The following is a 12,829-nucleotide window of genomic DNA, read 5'->3' as shown; positions in this document are numbered from 1 at the left end:
TATAATAACAATAAACCCTAATTCTTAATAGGTATAGCAAGAGGTCAGACCAGCCCAATAAGAAATACAATCACTAGTTCGTCCATTGAGGCTTTAGTGATAGGGCTAATTAAATAAATTATTAAGGAATACCCAACTAATTATAATCTGAAGGCCAACATCATGGATTGGACCCCGTCGAATCCAACATTCTCCCACTTGGATAAAGGGCATAATTAGCTTCAAAATGGGTTTAATATACCGGCAACATTATATCCTTAATAATCCACATCATCTAAATGTTTGATCGGATATCGACCGAGATCTAAAATCATATGTAATAGATTCGTTCCTAACTCACAATCTTACACTGTCGATGTTATGGTTCAATAAACATAAGTGGTCCTTCAGTGATTTATTTATAATTCTTAACGTTAATGCGCAAATAAAAACAATAAATCATATGATCGTAAATAGGATCCAAAACATTACAATTGTGATCACAAATCAATATCCAAATCAAATAAATGCCCTCTCTAAATTAAAGCTTGCAAAAGTCCCAAGTATGCACATGCTCGCGAAACATCTTGGGAGGCAAGGCTTTTGTCAATGGGTCAGCCACCATAGCACTAGTACTAATGTGCTCAATGGATATTAACTTGGTTTGGATCCTTTCCTTCACAACAAGGTACTTAATGTTAATATGCTTGGAAGCACTACTTGACTTGTTGTTCGTAGAAAAGAATACGATAACTTAGTTGTCGCAGAATATTTTTAGTGGTCTGGACATAGAATTCACCACTTGAAGCCCCATGATAAAAATTTTAATCCATATAGCATGGCACGATGCTTCATAACAGGCTACAAATTTCGCTTCCATGGTGGAAGAAGTTGTAATAGTCTGCTTTGTACTTTTCCACGAAACAGGTGCTCCAAAAAACACAAAAACATATCCAGATGTAGATTTTCTAGTATCGAGGCATCTTGTATAGTCAGAATCAGAATATCCAATGGCCTCGAGAAAATCTGATCTCCTGTAAATGAGCATGAAATATTCTGTACCCTCTAAGTATCGCATAACTTTCTTGGCGTTCTTCCAATGAGCCATTCCTAGATTAATTTGGTATCGACTAAGCATGCCTACAATATATGTGATATCTGGACATGTACGTACTTGAGCATACATTAGACTTCCTACAGCAAATGTGTAAGGAAATTGCTCCATCTCATTAAGCGACAACAGGGTCCTAGGACACTGTGATAAACTGAACATGTCGCCTTTATAGACCGGTGCAGCTGTGGAAAAACAATTATGCATGTTGAATCTTTTTAGAACCTTTTCAATATAGGCTCTTTGAGATAGACCCAACATACCACGAGATCTATCTTGATGAATTTCAATGCCTATAACATAAGATGCTTTACCGAGATCTTTCATATCAAATTTACTTGATAGTGTTGATCCTCGTGGGTGTTTTGATATGATCAACCAAGTTGATTAGGTCATGTGTTTTGTCTGATCCCTGTGTTTGAGTGTGCAGGAGCTTAGAAGCACAGGAAGTCGAGTGGAAGACGCAGCTAACGAGAAGGACGGCACGGGAAGGGAGTTGATGGGCTCGGTGCGTCCGAAGGACGAGAGAGCTGCGGAAGAGTACTCCGGTGGAGCGAGAAGAACGTGCGCGGCGTTAGAGGGACGAGAAGCCGGAAGGAAGCCTGCTCGAGGAGAAGGTCGGGAATTGGGTTCGGGTGAGCCCTATTCCGGTTGGCCGCAATCACCCAAAAGATAGGAGCGTTGGAAGTCAAAGCAAGCTGGAAATGAAGCCAAGAAGCTGAGATGCCAGCTTGAAGGCGCCTTCAACCAGGTTGAAGGCGCCTTCAACCAGGTTGAAGGCGCCTCCTGCTTGAAGGCGCCTCCAGCTTGAAGGCGCCTTCAGCCAGGTTGAAGGCGCCTTCAACCTAGTCAATCGGATCGTTTGCCTTCGGATAGAGTTCTATCCGATCACTTGCTTGGAGGCGCCTTGGACCATTGTTGGAGGCGCCTTGGAGCTTCGGGATAGACTTTCCAGGGGCTATAAAAGGACCCCTGGACCTTGGAATTTATCATTCATTCAAGCTTTCAATTCCTAGCAACTTGTGAGTTCATTGAGTGTGTAAAAAGGCTTCTCCGCCTTCAGTGAAGGAGACTCTGCTAGTGCGACTTTCGATTGTCCTGAATTAACTACCTCCTTGGTTGTAACCAGGTTAAACCTCAGTCTCTCGTTTTATTTTTGTCTTTAATTTTATATAGTTGCTAGTTATTTTTACTGCTGATTTTATTTCTGAGTTGAAATCCGAGGAGGGTATAGTTATTTTTTATTTCAGAAGCAATTCACCCCCCCTTCTTGCCGGCCTCCGCTGCACCTACAATTGGTATCAGAGTCTGATCGCCTCAGAAGGACTAACCGCCAATTGAAGCACTACGATCAAGACGATGGCCGAAGCGAACATCCATCCCCCGAAGTTCGACGGAGACTTCGCCACTTGGAAGCGCAAAATGGAGGTATTTTTTAAAACGGATTTTGATATTCTTATTACAATGAAATATGGTTTTGCAGCGCCGAAAGACAAAGAAGAAAACACATGGAGCAAGAAGGAGCAAGCCGATTTCGTCGCCAACGGAAAGGCAGAGTTCCACCTGCTCAGTGTGCTGCCACCACAAGAGGTAAGTCGAATCGGAAGCTACGACTCCGCGAAAGATCTTTGGGAGAAATTCCTGGAGCTTCACGAAGGTACCTCCGAAGCAAAGCTGGCGCGACGCGACATCCTCCGGACCCAGTTGACAAACCTCCGGATGAACCAAGGCGAGAAGGTAGCGCAACTCCAAGCGAGGATCAAAGAGCTGATCACTCAACTCACCAACCTTGGAGAAGAAGTAACAAACTGGGACTCAATTCGATACGCGCTCAACGCCTTCCCGAGAACTCCAGAGTGGGCCTCCTTAGTAGATGCTTACTACATCTCTAAGGATCTCGAGGTAAGTACATTGGAACAATTGTTTTCAACCTTCGAACTTCACGAATCTCGACTTGCAGAAAATCTAATAGAGAAGTAGAACCCCAACATTGCCCTACGTGCCGAAAAGGACGATCCTGACTCCGAAGCTACAATCGACGAAAACGAAGCTGCGTTAATGGTAAGATGTTTTAATAAGTTTTTTAAATCTAACAAATTTAGATCGCAGTCAAGTAAACATCGTCAAAGGAGAAGGACAGTCCGTTGCTACAACTGTAACGAAGAAGGGCACATCAAGGACGACTGCCCAAAATTGAAGAGCAAACAGAAGGATAAGGAAAGGAGCAAGAAGCCAGCTCGAACCAAACACAACCTAAAAGCCACGTGGGATGATTCGTCATCCTCCGAATCGGAAATCGAAGAATTATCGGGACTAGCACTGATGGCCAACCATCAGCTAGAAGAAACGTCCAGCTCAGAGATGAGCATCAACGAAGGGGGAGGAACGTCAGAAGAGGAAAGCTGCAGTGAAGGGGGAGCATCACCGAGTCAAATAAGTAAGGTACGCAATCTAACCCCGACTCAGTCCTTTAAATTTATAAAAGCACTTTCTAAAGAATTAGATAAATTTGAAAAGGAAAAGGAAATTTTGAATTAGAAAATACAAAATTAAAAAATGATATTGAAAAATTGAAAAATGATGCATGCTTAAAGAAGTTTCCAAATTCAAAAATTAGAATTTATGGTGAATTAAATTGGTACATTAGAAACCATCAGGGTTAACTTAGAAAAGTACCAAGAAACTATGTACCCCCTAAATATTTGAATAACCCTGTAGGAAGGAACCTCTATTGGGTTCCAAAATCTGTGCTAAATTATTATTATTTTTTTTAAGTTTTAAGAGAGAAAATTAAATATTGAAATTCTTTACGGAAGCTTTGTCTAAGAAAGTGGTTGTTGCTCCAATAACCAAGAAGGCCTAGTGCCTCGCCACGACCTAGAAGCTAAAATATTGAAAGAAAATGTTTAATTAACTTTCTGAAAAAGCATTAAACAAGAATTAAATAATGCTTTGAAAGTTTATCAAACATTTGTTTAAAAATAAACAAAAAATCTCTTTTAATTAGAAATATGTCTTGAAAATTCTAACTTAAAATTTTTTTCCCTGAAAAAAAATTCTAAAAAACTTCATTTGACTTAGATTTTTTTTTTAACATTCAAAAATTAAGTTTAACTTAGAAATTTTTGTTGTAAAATTCTAAAAATTTACTTTTGCTTAGAAAATGTGTCTGAAAATTCAATTTAACTTAGAATTTTTTTAAAAAAAAATCACTTTTGGTCAGAATTTTACCTTAATAATCTGCTTAATATTCTCTTATTGGTACTCCATTTTTGTTGTGATCAAAGGGGGAGAGGAAGGTACAAGTTTTTTTTCTAAATTGTGTTGCAATTTTAATAATTGCAAATTTATGCTTAGATATGTTAGTTTAGTAATTTACTTTAAAATTACAATTTATGTCTATTTACCCTAACTTGAACTTGGGTTGATGTACATCAAAAAGGGGGAGATTGTTGATCCCCGTGGGTGTTTTGATGTGATCAACCAAGTTGGTTAGGTCCTGTATTTTATTTGATCCCTGTGTCTGAGTGTGCAGGAGCTTAGAAGCACAGGAAGTCGAGCGGAAGACGCAGCTTGCGAGAAGGATGGCACGGGAAGGGAGCCAACGGGCTCGGTGCGTCCGAAGGACGAGAGAGCTATGGAAGAGTACTCCGGTGGAGCGAGAAGAACGTGCACGGCGTTCGAGGGACGAGAAGCCAGAAGGAAGCCTGCTCGAGGAGAAGGCCGGGAATTGGGTTCGGGTGAGCCCTATTCCGGTTGGCCGCAATCACCCAAAAGATAGGAGCGTTGGAAGTCAAAGCAAGCTGGAAATGAAGCCAAGAAGGTGAGCTGCCAGCTTGAAGGCGCCTCCAGCTTGAAGGCACCTTCAGCCAGGTTGAAGGCGCCTCCAGCTTGAAGGCGCCTTCAGCCAGGTTGAAGGCGCCTTCAACCCAGTCAGTCCAACCGTTTGTCTTCGGATAGAGTTCTATCCAATCACTTGCTTGGAGGCGTCTTGGACCATTGTTGGAGGCACCTTGGAGCTTCGGGATAGACTTTCCAGGGCTATAAAAGGACCCCTAGACCTAGGAATTTATCATTCATTCAAGCTTTCAATTCCTAGCAACTTGTGAGTTCATTAAGTATGTAAAAAGGCTTCTCCACCTACAGTGAAGGAGACTCTGCTAGTGCGACTTTCGATTGTCCTTGATTAACAACCTCCTTGGTTGTAACCAGGTTAAACCTCGGTCTCCCGTTTTATTTCTGTCTTTAATTTTATATAGTTGCTAGTTATTTTTACTGCTGATTTTATTTCTAAGTTGAAATCCAAGGAGGGTATAGTTATTTTTGATTTCAGAAGCAATTCACCCCCTCTTGCCGGCCTCCACTGCACCTACAGATAGAAAATCTTTTGTCTCTCGTAACATGCCTAAATCATTACAGGCAAGTAAAATATCATCCACATACAGTACGAGAATGATAAATTTGCTCCCATAGATTGGCATAAAAATGCATTGGTCAACAATGTTCTCCTTGAAACCAAATTTACTAATCACCTCTAGAAACTTCAAATACCACTGTCGAAATGACTACTTAAGACCATAAATGGATTTCTTAAGTTTACATACCATTTGTTCCTTGCCCTCAACCAGAAATCCTTCTGGTTGCATCATATAAATATCTTCATGCAAGTCACCATTAAGGAATGCAGTTTTGACATCCATTTGATGTAACTCTAAGTCAAAATGATCTATAAGGGCCATAACTATACGAAACAAATCCTTTTTAGACACGGGTGAAAAGATTTCATTATAATCAATACCTTCTTTTTGCGTAAACCCTTTAGCAGAACTCGAGCTCTCAGTCCCTCCTTGTGCCTATAGCTTCTTCTCGGTGAGAGGATCTCAGGAAGGCGAAGAGCTCTCGGATGAACCTTGGCCGGCCGCCGGAAAACTATGCCCTAGCCGCGACTTTGTTCTCCGCCCGAGAAGTCGCCGTCGTCGCCGCGTGAGAGAAGAGGAGAAGGAATTTTGTTTCGGGTAAATCAAGCCCTAAGTTCCTCTTTTATAACTTGGTGTTCTGTTAACTTGTTAAATAATTTTGCTACCTATTCTAAACAGAACCGACGGCCTGATCACTTGGTCAGCCGCGGCTTGGCTCGTAGTTGGAGTCGCAGGTTCGAATCCTGCCGAACCCCCTTTTTATTTTCTATTTCTGTTCCCAAAAACTGCTTATATACATTTTATTCCATACTTGATTAATAAAACTCTTGCAGATCGGTTGGTTGGCTGAGTTCGGTTAAAACCTAGTTTGGGTCCGAGGTCTTGGGTTCAAAACCCGGCTTCAACATTTTTTTAAAAAAACTTCTTCCTCTTGGTAAAAATAACAAACGAACTCCAAAAATTACATAAAAATACTCTAAAAATTTCTAAAAATCTCTAGAATATTTCTATAGCATTTCTAAATATTTTTAAGAATGTTTAAAACTCCTGATGGGGAAAATTGGATCGTTACATTCCCTATACTCAAAACATATGATTTGTTTTTTATTTTTACTTGACATATTTATACCTTCAAATGTAGGGATGACACTTGATCCTCCATTTGATGTCTCTTGATTTTTGGAGGATACATCATCTTCTTCTCCTTTTGACCCGGATGTAGAAGCTTCTCCTTCTTCTTGATCCAGCGTCACCGAAAGTCGCTCCCCCTCAATCCTAGAGGTGGAGGCTTCTTCATCTTCATCTTCATCTTGTACATGGAACAAAGAGTATGCTCCCTCTTTTCCCTTTTCATTGTATTCCTTTGAAGATGAGGCTTCTTAGACTTCTTCTTCTTCGGAAGTTGAGCATCTCTCAACTTCGGAGTCATCTTGCTCTTGGTCTTGCTCCAATGAGTTGCCCTCTTTGGATTTATCTTGGTTTGGTACAGTGGAGGGTTCTTCATGAAGTTTGGCCAACTTGCTCCACAGTTCCTTTGCATCTTCAAATTCACCAATTTTGCAAAGAATAGTGCTTGGCAATAAATTAACCAATAATTTAATTACTTTGTCATTCGCCTCACACCTTTGAATTTGTTCTTGGCTCCACTTACTTCTCTTGAGAATTTTGCCCTTTGAATTTGTTGGAGCTTTGAAGCCTTCCATTAGAGCAAACCATTGCTCTATCTCCATCATAAGAAAGTTTTCGATTCTAGATTTCCAAGAATCGAAACTCGTGGATACATATGGTGGAGGCACCCTCGTGTCGAATCCGAATCCATCTCTGAATTCCATTTGAAGTTGAGCTTGATGATAAAGTCTTTGACTTGATAAAATTTGCTCCAACTTCTACACCCTCTAGACTTGTTGCCCCTTCCGGCGATGATTCCGGTGAAGAGCGGTCTCGCTCTGATACCACTTGTTGGGACCGAAATGTAGCTAGAGGGGGGTGAATAGCTCGGCGCGATCTCGTGCTCGTCGTTGCTTGTTTCTTGAGATGATATGCAGCGGAAAGTACAAAGAAACAACACTCAACGCTAACACTAGGTATTTACTTGGTATCCACCTCAAGAAGAGGTGACTAATCCAAGGATCCACACACTCACGCACCCTCCACTATGTAAACACTCCTTTTCGGTAACTACCGAAGGCGGAGAAGCCCTACAATACTCTCAATACAACAAGAAACAAAGAGAAGCAAATACAAGGGAAAGCTTACACGTTTTACACAATAAACTCTAATCCTAGCTTTTTCTTCTTGCTGTAGATTCGTCTCTTGACTTGAAAATGCCTCCAAGAACCTTCAAGATCTGGCGTGAGAGTGACTGTGGAGAAGCTCTGTGGTCGCTGTTGTCACTGGAGAAGAAAGCCGAGATATCTGTCGAGAGAAACGCTCACCAACAGCTAAATACAACGCTAACGGTTGAATCCCAATCGATTGGATTGCTCCCAATCGATTGGGGAGGCTTTGCATCGATCGACCGATCGATCCAGAGCACCTCTGTGCTCCTGGGAATCACCTGGATCGATCAGCCGATCGATACAGGGCTTATCGCATAGAATCGTGACTCCCAATCGATCGACTGATCGATTGGAGGCTCTGAATCGATCAATCGATCGATCCAGAGCCATTCTGTACGGTCGCGAGCTTCTCCCAATCAATCTACTGATCGATTGGGAGGAGGCTTGTCGCGGGGACTCACCCAATCGATCAGCCGATCGATTGGGCATGAGCTAATCGATCGGCTGATCGATCCAGCTCAAGATTTTTGCTCAAAACCAAGTCCAAGTGTTGGTGCAGGAAGCATCCGACGATCGAACCTGAGTTTTGATAATGACAAAGGGTTCAAAGTTAAGCTTACTTGTTATCTAATGTATTTGAGTGAGTGTTTCAGGAAAGTCCTAACTGCGGTTAGGCGGGTGAAAAACCCTAAGGGGTGGTAACCCTAGGTCATAGGGGGTGGTAACCCTATGCGGAAAGTCTTGGCGGGTCGAAGCTTCGGGCAAAAATCCTAGGGGGTGGTAACCCTAGGTTAAAATCCTGGTATCGCGAACCGGGTAGAAGTCTGGAAGGGTCGAGGACCGGACGTCCAGCATGAAGACCGAAAGCAACGGATGGTGAGCATAAGTCCAGTCGGTCTGGAGGACCGAACTGGCAAAAGGTAAATCTCCTGAGTGGAGTAGGTGAGGACGCGCTCCCCGCAGAGGGAACAGTAGGCGTCGGGTCGACCTAGGATTTCCGATTGAAAACCCGAAGTCAGACTTGGACAGTCCGGAGATTGTCAAACTTTCACTTTTATACTATCACTTATGTATTATGAGCTAACTTTGTGCTGTAGGATATTTTTGTGTTTAACATATCTTGTAGGAACCAAAGTGCAAAATTAGCCTCGGATGAACAGTACCGAGGCACCTCCATAAAGCTTGGAGGCGCCTCGGGTGCAAAACCTGAGCTGGCTGTGAAGCAAGCTTGGAGGCGCCTTGAAGGAAGTCAAGGCACCTTGGACAGCTTGATGAAGGCGCCTTGGAGAGAATGAAGGCGCCTTGAACCTGATAAGGTTCGACCAGTTCAACACTTATCTCCGCAGCTGACTCGGCTCATTCAAGGCGCCTTGGTGAACAGTAGAAGGCGCCTTGAACATCGTTTATAAAGGATCTCGACCAGCAGCTCACTACAAGCAATTCCAAGTAATCTCTCTACGACCAGCTGCTAACGACGCGATCCCGAACTGCTGTGACAACCACCCGACGACCCGGAGCTCCGAAACTTCAGTTTTTCTCACTGTCGTCGGTATAATTTAATTGTTTATTATTATCTATTGTACTTCATCTTGTAATCATTTTTATCGAGCTTATAGTTGTTGCCCACGCAAAGCGATCAAGGATCGCGGACCTTTGAGTAGGAGTCGATCTAGGCTCCGAACGAAGTAAAATCCTCTGCGTCTTTCTGTGTGATTGTGTAACGACCCAAATTTTCCTATTTTGAGTTTTAAATGTCCTTAAAAATATTTGAAAATGCTTTTTAAATATTCTAGAGATTTTTAGAAATTTTTAGAGTATTTTTATGCAATTTTTGGAGGTCGTTTGGTATTTTTACTAAACGAAAGAAGTTTTGACAAAAAAAAACGTCCAGCCAGCCAACTGTGCCTTAACCGTGGACCTCGGACCTGAACCGAGCCTTAACCGAATCCAACCAGCCAACTGTGTTGCAAACGTTTTGTGAATGAATATGGAACGAAATACATTTAAGCAGTAGTTAGGAATAGTTAAAATAAAAGGGGAATAAAACGCTCGGTTGAGGATTCGAAACCACTACCTTTGACTCGATCAAATCGTGGTTAACCAACTGTTCTGCAAGAGTTTTGTTAATTAAGGAAAGAGTGAATAATATTTAAGGTGTAGTAATTAATAAAAACCCTAGTTATAAGAAAAGGTTTAGGTTTTCTTTTACCCGAAGCCCTCTTCTCCTCTCTTCCCGTGCGACGGCGCCGATCCTGCCAAACGAAGAAAAACGAAGCCTAGCTTCGACTCCGGCGGCCGGCGAGCACCCTCCTCTGCGGGTTCTTCACAGATCTGAGCTCCTCTCGGCAAGGTGACCACACGGGCACAAGAAGAGGTCGAAAGCTTGCAAGTCTCCGAACCCTAGAATTCCTCTCCTTCGGCAGTAAGTCCAAGAAAGCTTTGTAAGTACTACTCACCTGTGGTAGGAGTTGCTCCGAATTTGTTTGGATATTTCCTTGTATCTCTTGAATTTGAAGCATGCTGTACAGAATTTTTTCTACTTGTGCTTGCTGCCGTGAATCAAAGAAGAAAGAAGGGATTTGATCGGATTAGGTTATGGTTTTGTGGGCAGGCCATGGGTAGGAGATGAGTTAGATTTCAAGTATGTGGTGTAGTTTTCTGTGGTTGCTGCCATAAACGGAAATGACTCACATGTTTATAATGTCTCAGTGTATGATTTCCTTGCTCTGTTTGTTAAGCCGAACAACCCTACCTATTGGCATGAGAACTTCGAGTTTTGTTATTGACATGCTTCAATTGTGATAATCCGAACAACCCCTAATTCCAGCATGTAGTTATGTTTTAAGCATGCCTTTAGCACTTAAATGTTGTATTCTTGTATGTCTACCTGCTGCCCATAAATTCCAGCAAGTTTGTCTTCCTTTGGGCCGTGCAAATAGGCATAAACAACCCTTAATTATTAGTATGCAGTTCTGGTTTTTGCTTGCTACCTCCATGAACATGAACAGCCATGCACGGTTTAGCTTTCCTTACTACTTAATGAGTATGCACAACTTGGTACACTAGTATGTTTGGATAGATCGTTTGTTGCTGTTTTAAGGGCAAGAACAGCCTTATTATAAGGATTCGGAGTTAGCTTATTTTGCTACCTTATCTAGCATTCCAGTGTTTGGTTTCCTTGCATTTCAGTTGCTTAGTTTCCTTTGCATTTCAACATGCAATTCAGTTTTAGAATTTCACAACTTTGCTCTAATTTATAGCATGCTTATAGAGTTCAGACTTGCTTTCCTTGGATTTATGTTCATTGTAGCATGCTTAGAGAGTTCAGATTCGCTTTCCTTGATTTATGTTTATTGTAGCATGCTTAGAGAGTTCAGACTTGTTTTCCTTTTATTTAGTTAGAATGAGTTTAGCTTTTTCCTTGCTACTCAAAGGGCAAGAACAACCCTTTATTTAGTTAGGATGGGTTTAGCATTTTCCTTGCTACTCAGAAAGGAAAGAATAGCTCTTTATTTAGTTAGAATGGGTTTAGCATTTTCCTTGCTACTCAGAAAGGCAAGAACAGCCTTTATTTAAAGTATGTAGTGTTAGTTTCTTGAATTTCTTGAACATGAACAGCTATTAAGCTTATCTTGTAGTTTGATTTGCTTGCTTTATTTTTATAGCATGCTCAGTTAGTTACAATTCTCTACTTGTTAGATACACTTGCAGTATTCGAATAGCATGAGCAGTATTGAATTATAATTTAATTTCTAGTTTCTTGTTTTGATACATATACATATATGTGCTAGATAGCTTTTCATAGCTCTTTAATCTGAAGCATATAGTTAGTTATTTTTGCTATTTTAATAAGATGAATAGCCATGTATTTTAGTGGAATAATTATGTGCCCTATTAAACCTTTTGAGGATTATGGGTAACTACAAGTAAGAAAAAGACCAAGGTCTAGTTAGAAAAGATAACAAGTAAATTAAAGTAAGAGGCTAGTACCCGACTTCCGAGGTTGTCGTTAAACAAATCCAGGTGACCAATTCCGAGGTCTTGGCCCTGGTAAGACCGAAGTCTTTACCCTCATAGGACTGGAGGCTCGCTACCTCAGTCTCTATTAGAGAGCGCGCATAAGATGGTACTAAGCCTGGGCCTAAGAAAGAGAAGAAGAAAGTTAAATATTAATTTCAAGTATAAGGCTATAGGTAAATGAAACAAGTATCACCTATGTTTAGAACCAGCAAAGTTTAGCTCTTATAATTCTAAACATACAATATTAGTTTTCATTTGCTTCCTTATGAGTTTATTGAGCATGATTAGCTTTATTTCCATTATGCAGATTTATTCTTGTATATCATGAGTATGCAGATTATTTTAGTGCTTTGCTATTAGATGAGCATGTTTAGCTTTTCTTTTTAGCATTTCAGTTTCAGCATCCTTTGCATCTTATGCACTTTCGAGTTTTTGTGAGATAGTTTAGTACTTACTAAGCGTTTCGCTTATAAATTTATTTTCCTCCTACTGCAGATAAAGGAAAAGTTAAAGTGTAAAGAGGAAGGCGACAAGGAGGATGCGTGATGGATGTGTGTGATGCTAGGACTATGGAGATATCTGGGAAGCTATGAGTTTTCATGTTTAGTGGATAAGAAATAGTTGAGTTGTACTTTATGATTTGTTTCATTTGAGATTGTATTTTTATTCCTTGTTTTTATTGAGTTTATTCGTGTCTTAGATTGCATGCTGTGATGAGTCTTTGTGTAATAAGTAGTTATTAGTATTTGACACTTATTAAACTGCATGAGTGTTTGATACATGTTCCAGCCGCCTGTGGCTGATGTATATATCTTTGTATCTCTGTTTATGGTCACCGGTACAGGGGAGACTCTGCCGAAATTTTTCAGTAGGAACTTCTCTGGGGCCGTGATAAATCTAAGTGTTGCTAATAATAGCATAAGTAACACTAGTAAGTAGAGTTAGTAGTTAAGTAACGGTCATCCTTAGAGAGTAGTATAGTATAGTAAGAAGGGTGGTCGTTACAGATTGTTTGTTTGTTT

Source organism: Zingiber officinale, chromosome 2A, assembly GCF_018446385.1.
Source record: "Zingiber officinale cultivar Zhangliang chromosome 2A, Zo_v1.1, whole genome shotgun sequence".
NCBI lineage: Eukaryota > Viridiplantae > Streptophyta > Magnoliopsida > Zingiberales > Zingiberaceae > Zingiber > Zingiber officinale.
Note: the sequence above shows the minus strand (reverse complement) of the source record.